Source organism: Mustelus asterias, chromosome 10 (genome assembly GCF_964213995.1).
Source record: "Mustelus asterias chromosome 10, sMusAst1.hap1.1, whole genome shotgun sequence".
Lineage (NCBI taxonomy): Eukaryota > Metazoa > Chordata > Chondrichthyes > Carcharhiniformes > Triakidae > Mustelus > Mustelus asterias.
The window spans coordinates 91,342,851-91,358,877 of NC_135810.1; the positions used below are offsets into that span (position 1 = coordinate 91,342,851).

The 16,027-nt window shown below is 40.9% G+C and overlaps 1 protein-coding gene across 1 annotated transcript in view; it reads right to left on the reverse strand.

The window, feature by feature from the left end:
* Positions 1-12,835, reverse strand: part of LOC144500077 (receptor-type tyrosine-protein kinase FLT3-like) — a 78,433-nt gene extending 65,598 nt beyond the window's left edge. The window contains exon 1 of the mRNA XM_078222851.1: positions 12,721-12,835. The gene's annotated coding sequence lies outside the window, so the exon portion shown is untranslated. The remainder of the gene's footprint in view (positions 1-12,720) is intronic.
* Between the last annotated feature and the right edge of the window lie 3,192 nt (positions 12,836-16,027).

A 16,027-nucleotide genomic window follows, 5' to 3' on the forward strand; every position in this document is an offset into this window, starting at 1 on the left:
CGTGAACCATTTTCACTTGCATATGTATACAATAGGAAATTGTGTTCCCACCTCTGATTAACTTCTCCATAAAACTCCTGTTTGTATCTTTTTATGCGGCACGGTGGCACAGTGGTTAGCACTGCAGCCTCACAGTGCCAGGGATCTGGATTCGATTCCCAGTTTGGGTCACTGTCCGTGCAGAGTTTGCCTGCATGGGTTTTCTCCGGGTGTGCCGGTTTCCTCCCACAGTCTGAAAGATGTGCTGGTTAGGTGGATTGGCCATGCTAAATTCTCCCTCAGTGTACCCGAACAGGCGCCGGAGTGGGGCGACCAGGGGATTTTCTCAGTAACTTCATTGCAGTGTTAATGTAAGCCTACGTGTGACTAATAAATAAATAAACTTAAAATAAACTTAGGGATTCCGGTTCAGTTCTGGCCCTAGATGACTGTCTGTGTGAAGTTCTCCCCGTGACTACGTGGGTTTCCTCCGGGTGCTCCAGTTTCTTCCCAAAATTCAAAGATATGCAGGTTAGGTGTATTGGCTATGCTAAATTGCCCCTCAATTCCAAAGATGTATAGATTAGGTGGATTAGCTAAGCTATATCTGAATTGGCAAATGCTGTATGCTAACACTGGATGCCTGAAATGGGAGGTTTGATACAACAATACTAACATCCCTCATCTTGAAGAACAAAAAGGGAGGAAGTCTGGGGAGAACATCCCCTCTGAAACAGATATCCCTAACTGTCCATGTGGAGCCAAGCATGAATTTGAATTTCAGATGATGCCACATTTGCTTGACCACTTGAGAGTGGGTTGCCTTGGAGAGTGTTTGGATTGGGCAATACTCAGTGTTTACACCTGTGAACATGGCAATGAGTACTGTGTAAAATTTCTCTAGAAACAGGATTTCTCTACAGATCAGCTGTAATTATTCTTTGCACAGGAACACAAATACCCCTTATTTAAAGCATTCTTTCCTCCTGCAACACCGCAACCTTGGATTGAAAACTGTTATTACTTATTTGGGAGGGGTCTGGTCTGTGGGAAGGGTTCAATCCCATTTGCCCACACAGATGTAATACTACAGGTTTTTAAAAAGTAATTCCTGCTGATTGAATTTTAACAATTCAATCCCAGGGAAAAGTAAAGTTTATTTATTAGTCACAAGTAGTCTTACATTAACACTGAAATGAAGTTACTGTGGAAAAGTTATCACAGTCTAAGATTAATGCAGCTGACATTTCCAGGCAGCTTTACGATCTGCTGGTAAAGGTTCTAAGCTTAAGTTACATGCTGAAAATTTGGAATATACTGTGCAGATGAATAAATGAGTAACCATTAATACAAAAACCCCCCAAAAAATCCATTAAAATAAAGACAGATTTTATGGATAAACAAAATTGTGTTGTGGGCGATGAATCAGTTTAGATTTTTACATTTTCCAGATTTGGAATTTGTTTGTTAATGATCATATTGTAATGTCTTTAATCTTATGTTCATGCCATGATCATTTGTGCAAGGAGACCTTAACCGTTTATGATCCAGAATGTAATTTTAGGTACTCAGTGTTTAGGTAAATAAGAGCACAAGCCAAACATCAAACTGAAAATCCTTGCAATTCTATTCAGGCTTACTGAAATGTACCAAATAATGCCATGTTATTCTCCTTGTCTCCGAAAGGAAGCTCCTGTTAAACAAAGCCATTGATACTAAATTCTCATCTTTGTGTTCAAATCCCTCTGTGGCCTCACTTCCCTCTATCCCTGAAACCTCCTCCAGCCTTACAAATCTCCAAGGATCTGTTTTTCCGATTCTGGCCTCTTGAGCAGCCTCCAATTCCTGCGTCCCATCATTGTTGGCCATGCTTTCAGCTGTCCAGACTAAAAGCTCAGGAAGTCCATCCCTAAACTTTGCTGATACTCCCAGGTTGCTCTCCTCCTTTAAGGTATTTCTTAAAAACCTACTTCTTTGATCAGGTTTTTGGTCACCTACCCAGATCTCCCTTTTTAGCACAGTGTACTTTTTTCTGATAATGCTCTTGTGAGGTGCCCTGGAATTTTCTTCTATTAAAGGTGCTACATAAATGAAACTTGTTACTGTTGAGTAAACCAACATGATTTATCTACCACAGACCAGGTGATGAGCAGTATTCAGTACAAAACACTGAGGTAGCTTGGAACTTTCATTTCCCACTTTGTCCCTGCAATGACTCATTCTAAATCTGGACATAGGAGCATTCAAACATGATGCGTGGGTCCTATACCAGTAGCTGCACTACATGGGCACCCAATATGAGAAAATTCTTTGCTACTCCATGAGGAGGAGTTGAAGACCAGTATAGCAGAATGATGAAACGGTCCAGGGTTTCTTTGTACAACTATTTAGATGGTTGACCAATAATCCAAATGGAAATGTAATTTGAATTCAGCATTGTGGGCCCACATGTAGGACAGGATGGCATGTGTGCCTGCTTCTGCAGAGCGCTGAAAACCCTTGCAATTCTGTGCAGACTTACTGGAATGCACCAAATGCTGCAAAATTCAAACTGTGCATGCTTACTGGAAGGTAATAGATGCTGCCATGTGCGAGGTTAAAGGTAGATACCTTGGATTTACCAGCACTGCATAGAAAAGTCAAGTTTACCCTTACTGAGTCTCCTGAGCTTCGGCAACATTGGTGTGTGATCCTTGAATCATAGAAATTACAGTATATAAGGAAGACAGTCAGCTCATTGTGGCTTTCAGAAAGTTATGGAATTTTGAGAACTTGTATTATGTTCACCTAAATGTTCTCTGTTCTAATAAAATCAATCGTTCAGGTCAACAGCAGGTCATTAATCGGAAATGTTAATCTTACATTTCACTTTCCATTCTCCTGCTGCGTGCTGCAAGCATTTTTGGTTTATATTCCAACATTTTGAGTGCATACCATAACTTCCATTTTTGGACCTATTCTAATTGGGTCTTCCATGCTTCTAATGGTCTTCCTATAATGGAGCAACCAGAAGAGCACGCAATGCTCCAACTGTGGCCAAACCAGTTCCTTGTACAAATTCAATCTCATTTCCTTCCTTTTATTTAGAAAACCTGAAATTCTATTTCTCGTTTTTAGCAGTCCTACAGCCAGTCCAGCATTAAAGATCCATGTATTGACAAACTGAAATCTTTCTCTTCCTTAACTCTGTCAAAATATGCCTTTCACTACTCTTTTTCCCAAAATATACTGCTTCATATTTCTCTGAACTGAATAGTGATGGAAGCAGAGTCGATAATAACATTCAAAAGGACATCAGGAATATACTTTTTTTAAAAATTGTATATTTATTTAAAAAATTAAAATTGGAGCAAAAATAGGTCTTTTGGCTCCTCAAGTTTGTTCTCACTATTTAATGAAGTCATGGCTGATCTGACAGTGGCCTGAACTTCATTAATCTGCCTGCCCTCCATAACCCTTGACTCCCTTATATATCAAAAATCTAGAACTCATTATGCTGCTTGATTGAGAGCCCAGGCTTTTAAAAGGATTATCTCAGCAGGAGATTCTGTTTTGACAAATGTCTCAATGTTTATTTGCACAAGAAGTATGAAGTGTTTGAAGCCTCTGCTACTGAGCCTTTAATATTCTGTTTGATTGACAGATTTATAGGGTTGTAGGAACTACAGTTCTTTCCCCAATGAAGATTTATGAATGGTTGCTTTATTTCAGAGCAGGTCCACCATTGCCGAAATTATTTTTATCAATGGCAAAGTGATGGAAGCGATCATCAACACTGCCATCAAGCTGCACTTACTCAGTTTGGATTCCGCCAGAGTCACTCAGCTCCTAACCTCATTGTGTCTCAGTTCAAACATGGACAAAAGAACTGAACTCCAGAGGTGAAGTGAGATAGGCAATGATCATTTCCAACAAGAGAAAATCTAACCATCACCGCTTGACATTCAATCGCATTACCATCACTGAATCATTCACTATCAACCTCCTGGGGGGTTATCATTGTAAGAAGTCTCACAACACCAGGTTAAAATTGTGGAGATGCCGGCGTTGGACTGGGGTAAACATAATAAGAAGTCTCACAACACCAGGTTAATGTGTTGTGAGACTTCTTACTGTGTTTACCCCAGTCCAATGCCGGCATCTCCACAACTTTAACCTGGTGTTGTGAGACTTCTTACTGTGTTTACCCCAGTCCAGCGCTGGCATCTCCACATCAGGGTTATCATTGACCAGAGACTGAACTGTACTAGCCATATAAACACTATGTCTACAAGAGCAGGTCAGAGACTAGAAATCATGTGGCGGGATTCTGATTTAGAGGCGTTCAGTCATAATCCCACAGATGGTAGCTTTGCACCATTGGCTCCTCAGCCAAGCACATATATCAAATGTCTGAACCTGTGGTTCCTCTCATACTTAGGATTACTATTGCAACAACGCTTTTTTATAATCAGTAGGGTAAAACTAATCTGTCTTACGACGGTCTAATCCCAGCTCACATTCCCTATTAGTGGGTGAATAATCCAAAGTTTGGTGAACTGTGTTCACAATGATAGGAAGGGCTGACATCAAAGGATCAAAAAGCGACATCGCTATGAACGCTTGGCCGACACAAGCCAGTTATCCCTGTGGTAACTTTTCTGACACCTCCCGTTTAAAACCCAAAAGGCCATAAGGATCGTGAGGCCTCGCTTTCACGGCCTGTATTCGTACTGAAAATCATCTTGACTCCAAAGCGTGTCCACCATCTATAAAGCACAAGTCAGGAGTGTGACAGAATATATCCACTTGCCTGGTGAGTGCAGCTCCAAAAATACTCACCAAGTTTGACACCATCCAGGCAAAACATCCTACCCAATTGGTATCCCAACCACAAACATTCATTCCCTCCTCCAGCAATACATAGCAGCAGCAGCAGTGCAACAGCTCTGATGAAGTATCATCCTGACTCGAAACGTTGGCTCTATTCTATCTCCACAGATGCCATCTGACCTGTTGAGATTTTCCAGCATTTACTGTTTTTGTAACAACAGCAGCAGGGTGTATCATCTACAAGAAGCAGTGATGGAACTTACCAAGGCTCCTTATGCAGCACTGTCTAAACTCTTGACAACCACTATCTAAAAGGTCCAGTGCAGTAGACACACGGGAACACAACCACCTGGAAGTTCCCCTCCAGATTACTCACCATCCTCACTTGGAAATATATTGCCATTCCTTTTGCTGGGTCAAAATTCTGGAACTCCCTCCTCTTAACAATACTGGAGGTGTGCCTACACCACATTGACTGCAACACTTCAAGAAGACAGCTCACCACCACCTTCTCAAGGGTAATTAGGAATGGGCAATAAATGTTTGTTTAGCTAGCGATGCCCACATTCCTTGAATGGGTAAAAACAAATCTGAAATCCAAAACACAATTTGCCTTGAAGCTTTCAGACAAGAGATACCATATGACTCATTTACTCTGTACATTATGTATACAGGTGAATGGGCATAGAAGGAGCATGAATTGGAATGGAGGATATGAGGGGTTGTGGGATGGGTAGGGGCATGAATTGGCATGTGGGTGAAAGATGAAAAGGATGTAAGGGATGAGGGCCAGAGGGCATAACAGCCTTTAATACAACTGGGATGAAGTCTCAGAGGAGCCACGTTGGCCTTTTAACCAGTCTGCCTTGGCACTTGGCTGCCCACATGGCCACCTACACTTGGTTGACAGACCTACCTTTATCCTGCACTGGACCCAAACCCATCCCAACCCCCAGAGCAAAGATCACAACAGGGGAATTTGTATTGAGGTGGGTCTAGTGAATTGGGTAATTTCCTGACTTGAGCTACCTACCTTGGTAGTGAAAATCCAGTCCTCAGATTTGCTTTCCAATCTATCTTTGAATGATCAAAAATTGGCTACAATACGCCCTATGCCTTCATTCAAGTCATTGATAAAGATCGTAAACACATGAGGCCGCAGCACTAATTCCATGGGATCCCACTAGTTATATTTTGCCAACCTGAAAGTGACCCATTTATTCTGACTCTCTGTTTCGTGCTAGTTGGTCAATCCTCTCTCCACGCTAGCACATCACCCAATACCATGAACTCTTATCTACATGGCACCTCTTTTACATGGCACCATCAGTGATTCTGCTTGTCAGAGAAGTTTCGCAAGGTAAACAGTGCAGACGAACAACTAGACTTCTCGCCTTAAACGTCGGGTATGATCAGTATGATTCATGTCAACTAGGGTTGGAGACTTCCCACACTAAAGGTCGGGTGCGGCAGCAATGTTTGTGGCAGTTTGAGTCATATCCCCTCTTGAACAGGGGTATAACATTTGCCAAACACACGTTGGCACATATTTTTCTATGGTTAGTGTCTGTGTTGCCTCTCCCTTCAGTGTTCTGGGATGCTTTTTAGTAACTTTTAAATATAAATCCCATTAATTTTTGAACAATTTCTTTCTGAATATTTATCGTCATTTCATGTCTTTCTCAAGTACTCCAAAGTACAACCTTCAACATTTTCTTTGAAAAGTGAGGTGACATAATTTGAAGTTTTCTTCATGGGTGCACTGATTCAGACAATGCTATGCCAGGAATTGTTGCATTATGCATGCTGGGAATTGTAATTATGCTGACAGTTGCCACTAATGTCTGGAGAGACTTAGGTGAAGAAATTGCTTCACGCCAGGCTGCAGACAAAAACTGGGTGCAGACAATAATAATGCAAACATAAAATGATGGAAATAGGCAGCAGGTAAGGCAGTATTGCAGAGAGAGAAAGAGTTCACTGTTCAGGCTGATGACCTTTCACACAGGTAGGACGAAGAAAGTTCCAATATTGTGTTACAAACATTAAGAATATAAATGCATTCAAAACAGTTCAGAGAAGGTTTACTCAACCGATACATGGGATAGGGGAATTATCTTTTGAGGAATGATTGGACAATCTGGGCCTGTTTTCATTGGAGTTCAGCAGAATGAGAGGTGATCTTAAACATGTACGATCCTGAGGAGGCTTGACAGTGTGAATGCTGAAAGGATGATTCCCCGTGTGGAAGAGAGTAAAACGAGAGAACATCATTTAAAAACAAGGGATCCCCCATTCAGGACAAAGATGAAAAGATTATTTTTTCTCTCTCAAAGGGTCATAAGTCTTTGGATCACGTTTCCCCAGAGAGTGGTAGAGGTAATGTCACTGAATATTTTTATGGCAGAGACGGATAGATTATTGACTAATAAGGGAGTCTAACAAGGGAGTCTAACATAATTGGGGATAGGCAGAAAATGGAGTTGAGGCCACAATCTGATCAGCCATGATCTTATTGAATGGTGAAGTAAGCTTAAGGGGCCAAATGGTTTGCTTCTGATTGTGCAAGATTATTATAGAAAAGCCCTACAACATGAAATCTTGTACCATCCTTTCAGCAATCAACAAGAAATTTGAATTTCAGTTTTTTGAAGTTATTGGCCTCTATGGAGATTGAATCTCAGCTCTCATTTCAATGATATGGATGAGCTGCAATCACAAGTTGGCATTGGATTTCTGCCCACTGTCATTGCAGGCAGTTGTCCTTCGAGAGATGGGTCCTGGGAGTGAGGAGGTAATCAGGTCAAGGGAAACAATCATGAGGAAAAGGGGTGATTGGAAGAAGCAGGGGAGGAATATTGAGAAAGGGGATGTGGCCAGGAAGGACTGGCCAATTGTGAGAGGAGGAAATCATTGCATGAGAGGTAGGGTGATCAGGAGGGGACAGAGCAGAAACCAGCAATAGTCCTCAGCACTGTAGTGTACATCAGGTAAGTATATTTAAACAAACTTATCTTATTGGTGGTGGCTTCCATTGACGATTTTAAAGAACATTGGTTAGAATCATAGAAACATAGCACAGGAGGGGGTTAATCAACCCATCATACCTGTGCTGGCTCTTTGTAAGAGTAGTCTTGCTTAGTTCCGCATCCTGATATTTGTAAGTTCCTCATTCTCAAGAATCTATCCCTTTTAAAATGATTTATGGAGTCAACTTCCACTACCTTTTCAGGTACAATATTCCAGATCCTGCCAACTCCCTCCCAAGTGAAAATACTTCTCATCTTGCCTTTCAATCTTTTGCCCAAGGTCTTAAAACAAAGATGTGTAGTTATTGACTCACTCATCAGAGGGAATAGTTTTCATCTATTTGCTTTATTGAAACCCCTTATTACTTTGAAAACCTCTATTAGGTCTTTACCTCCTCTCTTGCAAGGAGGAGTGCTAATTTTTGCAATCTCTCCTTATAACTGAAATCCCATATCCTTGGTAACATCCTGGGAAAGTTGCTCTGTACCCTTTGGCCTTTTGGCCTTTATATCTTTTCTGGTTTCTGATGCCTAAGATTATACACACAGCCCCAGCTGAGGCCTGACCAATCATTTACAAAATTCTAGCATGATCATTTTGATCACTGTTTTCCTGAATGCAGCCTGTGTTCAAGACAGACCAATTTTGCCAAGAGGGACTGAAACAAGAGTCAGGTCCTTTATTTGCATTTGTTGTTTCAGGTTCCGACATTGGATATCTCTTTTGCTGCCTTTACTGCTATGGTAGGCAGAATGTTTCCAATGCAGAATGTGTGCTTGCACACCACTAGCTATATTGAATGCTTTGGCCTGCACTTTATACAAGTAAAATGGATACAGTGCTTCTCGGAAAGGTACAGGTCTTTGATAGAACTTGTTGTTAAGCATACATCTGATGTAATGTAATTTTGTTTTTGTAAAGTTGGTTTCCTTTATATTTTCATGATGTTGAAGATGTAATTTTTGGCACTGTGGCTCAGCTGGATGGAGTTTATGTCACTGGAACATCCAAAAGAATAATTTGAACAATTTGATTAGTTGCTTTGCATTAAAGACATTGCAGACTGACCATTTTCAGTTGATAGCTTTTTGCAATTTTAAGGTTGGTGGTTTTAATTTTTGCTTGCTGCTTGGCTGGTGAAGTTGATGTGTCAAGCTGAATTATGATGTTCCAAATGTAGCACTTAAGCAGATAATGAATAGGAATAAGAGTAGAACATAAAGCCCTTCAAACTTTCTCCATTATTCAATATGGTAATATCTGAACCTCTACCTCAACTACACATTCTTAAATTATTCCACAGCCCTGTTGATTTCTGCCATGAATATGGTTAACAATTGGATAACCATGGCCCCTTGAGTAAACAATTCCAAAAATTCACAATTCTTTGACAAAAGATTTTTTTCCTCTTCCAAGGCCTAAATGTTGAACTCTTATTCGGAAACTGTATTCATAGAGTCATAGAGTCATAGAGGTTTACAGCATGGAAACAGGCCCTTCAGCCCAACTTGTCCATGCCGCCCTTTTTTTTAAACTCCTAAGCTAATCCCAATTGCCCGCATTTGCCCGCATTCCCTAGTTCTGGATTCCCCAGCCAGGGGAAATATCTTTCCAACATCTGTCAACCTTCTTAAGAATTTTATATATTTCAATGAATTCACCTCTCATACTTCTAAACTTGAGATAAGATAGGTCTTTTCTACTCAATCTCTCCTCATAGGACAATCCTGTCATCCCAGGAATCATTGTAGTAAACCTAAATTTCACTCCTTTTAAGATAAGTCCTTAAGTTGGCATCCTTTCATCCATGTACGAAGATGGGCATGCAAAAAATCTATTGGAGTGTGATAGATTCGTATGGTCATTCATTTGGTCAGGAGATCAAAACGCTATAAGTTTTCCAGGTATTTTAATTGTCGTAAGACTTCCTTATTCTTATGTTCCAATCCCTTTGTGATAAAGGCTAACGTTGTCATTTGCTTTTCTCATTGTTTACTGAACCTGCATGTTAACTTTCTGTGATTTGTGTTATGTGGCATGATGTGCAAAAAGCATGGAAGCTGTGAAGTTTATGCATGATGATAGGTAGTGTCAGAATCAGGTGACAAACATATTTTTGGCCCAATACCTCTTGGAGGCTGCAATGGGGAAAAGACCATCGCACAACTCCTTCTGGAATATGACTTTGCAAAGAAGGTTTGGAAAGAGATGCAGTGAATTTTGTTAAGGTTCATCCTGAGCAGCTCAGAGATGCAGGACTCTATACTTTATTCCTAGGGATGCACATTGAGATAAACATCAAATAAAGTTTATTTATTAGTCACAAATAAGGCTTACATTAACACTGCAATGAAGTTACTGTGAACTTCCCCTAGTCACCACAGTCTGGCACCTGTTTGGGTCAATGCACCTAACCAGCACGTCTTTCAGACTGTGGAAGGAAACTGGAGCACCTGGAGGAAACCCAGCAGACACGGGGAGAACGTACAAACTCCACACAGTGACCCAAGCCGGGAATCAAACCTGGGTCCCTGGCGCTGTGAAGCAGCAGCACTAACCACTGTGCCACCGTGCTGCCCCAAATGCTGCTAGAGGACCATCAACTTAGCGAAAGATAATCTTAATTCTGCACAAAACTGATTTATCTTCCGGTGCAAAGAGCTGGAGACTGGTATTTCCAAAGTCCAGGACTATATGCTGTGAGGGGCACACTAAAACTTGGGACTACCACCACCAGAGCTCAATGAGGAAAGGACACTGTCTAAGGAACACCTGCCATAATATACTGAGGGGCTGTGTAAGATCACTTGGGTATCTTATGGAATGCGTAAATGTCACCTGCAATCGCAATTGTATTGAGACACTTCAGAGTGCCACCTGCTATGCGAAAATAACATGAACCTTATTGCACTTTCAGTAAGGTTCCATTTGAACTATTGTGGAAGATCATTTTACATTTTTCTGTTGAATAAAGTATATTTTTGGAAAGATTAACATTGGCCCAGTACCCTGAGTACATTCTCAAGCTGTGTTTTGGAGGATGGTGGCTTGTTAATACCATGTTCCCATTATATGCATGAAGAGGCTTTCTGTCAAATTATGCGGGCTCCCGGGGCCAAAGGTGCGTTTTTGTTTCGTTTTCTTAGCAGCGTGTCCAGGATAAGACTATCGTCGTGTTCTGTGAAGTCAAATGTTGCTTGTACTTGGTTTAGAGGTTGGCAGATATTTACGTTTGTGGGACGGTACCGAGATCGCGATTTCAGGGTTCGTTTCCCTTCAGAATGAAGGATTAAAATACTGCAATTAGTTAGCAAAAGGGGAAATGTTGGGTGTGTGTGTGTGTGGCGGGGGTGGAGGGGGACACATTTTTTTTTGTTTTATTGTTTTCCGGATCATTGCACGGGCAAGGGACATTTTAAGAACGAGAGGAAAAAATGTGTCATTTGTACTTTCGAGCTTGTTTATGTCTTTCCTCTTCTGACACACGTGTTTCAATTGCAGATAAAGAGGTTGAAGAGCAGAGCGCTCAGACAGACAATTTGCTGATCTTAAAACGCTCAAAATCACACGTGCAGACTGGATTTCACACTCTGTGAAATCTCTACAGATTTGAGGTTACTGTCACCATACAGAATTCGCATCGACCTTCGAATCCTGTGCACAACTACTAGTTTTGGTCGCCTTGTCTGTTCATTGACTGAAGCGGCAACTCTCTGCCTTCACCTGAGTCCCAGATGTTCGGGAGCAACTCTGGATCCAAGATCAGACCCGCTGCAGATTTCAGGTCCAAAACCAACAGAGGGTTTATTGGCAATATTGTTCCGGAAATAAATTTTAGATGTAATATGTAAATTTATACAGAAGTGAAAACATGAGCCTACAAGTAACCGAACTGGTGTCTGCAGGGCTGCATGCAAACTTCACATTCCGTGGAAAACAAGCTGTGTGGCTGGTGTCCAAACTTCAAGCCACTTGACATAGCTGACATCTACTCAATCATGTAAATAAAACGCCCATGTCAATGAGAATTCCCAGTTATGCTCACAAAGCAGCAAGGTGAAGATTTAATTTCGTTGCAAACGATCATTATTTTGACTTGCCCTCATCCTAACAAAACAAATATTAAATCCAATGGCTGGTCCTTTGTATAAACTTGCTTATCTGTTGTTGGGAATAGAACTCGTACGTGCCTTCCATCCCTCACTTGGACACATGACTCCAATCTTGTACTAGCTGCGTGGGATTCTTTTTTTCTATTTTCTGAAATGTTCCACTGATTATAAACTGGGAGACGCGTGCTCAGAAATCTATTGGATATGCGAGCTACGTGACGAGTATAAAACCAGGCAAGTATTTGAGATGTGCTTCCAAATACAAGTCCACCTCGTGAACATTAAATTGACCAGAAGATGTTTTTTTTTTGGGGGGGGGGGACATTTTATCATATTTTGTTTTGGTTATGATTCTGTTAACTGGCCTTTCTCGATATAAATGTATGAAAAAAATGACCCGAGAAGTCATAACAGGTGGCTGAGATGCAACGAAAATGTTGTTTTGAATAAAGTGTCACCGATATTGTTTCATGGTAAGAGACCCGTCTCCATCCATACACGTGGGTTCAGTGCGTGAGTGGCTCTGGTTTATAATTCAGATAGATTACAAATGAAACACATGAACCTATTCATGCTATGAAGTGTCTACATGTTTACCACACCTCTTCTCGCAATTTGAATGAATATACAATTGACATTCAAACTAGTTAGCAGTACAAACTGAAATACATTTATCAACGATTAAGATAGCGCAACTGTAAGTCACATCTCTTCATGCGGTTACTCACAACACATTGGGTCTTCCAAAGCCCACCGTTAAATACAGATATCAGATGTATATACGTACTCAGGACCAGAATAAAGAGCTTGTTTGCTGTCTCAACCACGAATTCCAGCATTGTGCTTTTACACTTTATAAACGTTACCAAAAACAGGATATGAAAAGATACTCCACAACTGTACTGTAACAAGTAATTAAGCTGAAAGTGACTGCGGGGCTTTATTTAACCTGTTTATACGTCACTCAACAGGAACCAATACAAAGAACTTAGCCCGTCCTCTTGCATTAACACAATGCTCATTTATTAATCTGCAGTGAGAAAATATTAGCAAAAATCTTAGGTTTTTTTGTATTTTGCTATTTGGCATCTATCATATTTTCTAAATTTGACTAACTTATCCAGCGAAAATGAATATTTTTAAATTGCAAAACATAGCGAATTTTCTGCCAACTTTTCATCATGATTTAAACTGATAAATTAAAGATTTAATAGTTTATTTGATTTCGTGGTTCATGCCCAAACATTGTTTATCCATTTTGTGTTGCAGCATTTCAATCTATATTAAACGGTAACTACTCGGATTGAAAAATACTATTTTTTGTAACTCATCATTGGCCAGGCGAGCATTTACAGCCCATCACTAACTGTCCTGAGAAGATGATGATGTCTTCACCCTGAATCCATGGCAGTGATTTAATGCAGCTGCTAGGTCAGCTTAAAGAGCAACTAAGAGCCCTGGTCACATAGAGTCACATATGGGCCAGATTAGGTAAGAAGGTTCAGCACGGTAACACAGAGGTTAGCACTGCTGTCTCACAGCGCTAGGGACTCGGGTTCGATTCCCAGCTTGGCTCACTGTGCAGTCTGCACGTTCTGCATGGGTTTCCTCCCACAATCCTAATTTGCTGGTTAGGTACATTGGCCATGCTGAATTCTTCCTCAGTGTACCCGAACAGGCGTCCGAGTGTGGCGACTAGGGGATTTTCACAGTAACTTAATTGTAGTGTTAATGTAAGTCTACTTGTGACTAATAAACGTTTTACTTTTTTTAAGGAGCATTAATTAGGTTTTTATGACGATTGGTTACATTTACTGATGCTTGCTTTTTATTTTTGTCAATTGAATCCAAACTGCTCTGATGTATTTGTACGCAGTTTCAGTGGATTGTGCCAACCCAGCCACAAAACCATTATCGGGCCATCATGATGTATAAGAAACGCACTGAAAGCAAATGATCCAAATAAACTGGGTTCAAAGTACATCAGGTTAACTGAGGAAGTTTCATCAATGAAAGTGGTTTCAGGGTGCCAGAAAGGTGGTAAGCGAAGTTGCTCAAATGGAATTCTGGCTAATACTAGAGGAGGTCACAAAGTTAATCTCATGCCATTTAAGCTGTTATAGTGAATGCCGAATTTGTACTGGACTTGCATCTTTCATCTGCCTTTGAAAGCAAGTTTCTTTACTTTAAAGTTTAGGTAAATATTTTGAACTTGCATTTTCAACTGCTTCATGTTAATAAACAGCTGAGTGCCCAATGGGAGCATAACAGATGTTAAAATTTGATGCAGCACTTCAAGCAAATGGATCTTTGCACATACTAAAAAATTAACAACCAAAAAACAAAGTTGAATTGGCAGTACGAGTCAAAGCTTTGCACGCATCTAAATAGACACCAGTGTCAAGTAGGTACATACAGTATTATGAGTGTAACTATGCAAGAGGTTAGATCAGGGGTCTGTCACCGTAATGACAAGAGGAGCCATTTGAAAGAAAAGTCTAAACATAATGTTGCAATGTTGTTCATTAATAAAACTGAAATCAAAACAAGCCGCATTTATGAATTACTATGCCATTTTACTGATGCTCGTAAAGGTACATGTATTAATATCAGTGAAAGAGGACATTTGGTTAAGAACATTTGAAAGAGGTTACTAATTGTATGATACTTTCTCAGAAGTACAATGTTAATAAACGTTTAAATCATCCAGACAGACCATTTAATTAGCATTAACTCCTTTCTTAAATTAAAATAAGCTATTTCTTTAAAACAATGTAGAGTTTTTCAGCACTGGGAGAGGCCCTTCGGCCCTTTGTGGTGGCACGGTAGCACAGTGGTTAGCACTGCTGCCTCACAGCTCCAGGGACCTGGGTTCGATTCCCGGCTTGGGTCATTGTCTGTGTGAAGTTTGCACATTCTCCTCGTGTCTGTGTGGGTTTCCACCGGGTGCTCCGGTTTCCTCCCACAGTCCAAAGATGTGCGGGTTAGGTTGATTGGCTATGCCCTTAGTGTCCTGAGATGCGTAGGTTAGAGGGATTACTGGATAAAATATGTAGGGGTATGGGGATAGGGCCTGAGTGGGATTGTGGTCGGTGCAGACTCGATGGGCCGAATGGCCTCTTTCTGTGCCTGTAGGGTTTCTATGATTCTGTGTCCGCGCCGGCCTATTATTGATGGATTTCTTCGGGGAGATATTCGGTATCTGGTCAGTATGCGGTTGTTTCCATTTTCAAGCAGGACTGTAAACTTTCATCATGCAATTAGCTTCTCAATTTGCATTTTATGAAATTAATATTTAAACATACAGTTCACAATGAGCTGAATTTATTATCCTCAGTCTGCTGGCTTGTAATACCAATCGTCATTTTCACTCTTCTGTCTCCCACAGCCTTCGCAGATAAAGGCATGTCTTTACATTCTTTAATCATTATTTTAAAATATTTTAAAATCACTGTACAGCCGCTCTGAGACTTTGCGAACCATTCTGTTACATATTCACCATCGGTGAACAGTATTCCTAGTTTCACAATCTCTCGAGCTGCTACAAAACTAGCAGTAGTTTTCATGATTTGGTCACTTAGTGAACTTGTCCTAGATGTATCTGCCTTGCTCCTGAATTCCCGCACTGTTTTTTATCAGGCTCCTTCAGCTGGATAATTTCCGGCGGAGGCACTGTGCTTTTTAGTGAAATGCCTCTCAGGATTTGATTTCTTGGTGTTGGCGAATTTCTCATTGTGATTGAGAGGCATGGGGAGGCCAGCCAGGCTTGGGATGAATGCGAATGAATCAGTCCATTCATCTTGAAATTCTCAATTTTCCTCTTCGATTCTTCCCTTCTTTGCAGCCATTTCCAAGGCAGCCTCAGAATAAGTTTGTCACTTCAATTCAATGCTTATGTGCTTGCTTGCACACGACGCACGTGCTCAGCAACACAGCTTCAGTGCCACAGGGCCAGAGTGAGTGCACCCTTTCATTCATTCATGTGCCTGCCTGCATGTACCAGCACCAAGAGTTCTCACGCTGCATTGTTGTCGATGCACCCAATGGCAGAACTCTCGCTTATTAATGCAAGCCAATCAGATTCAGAATATCCT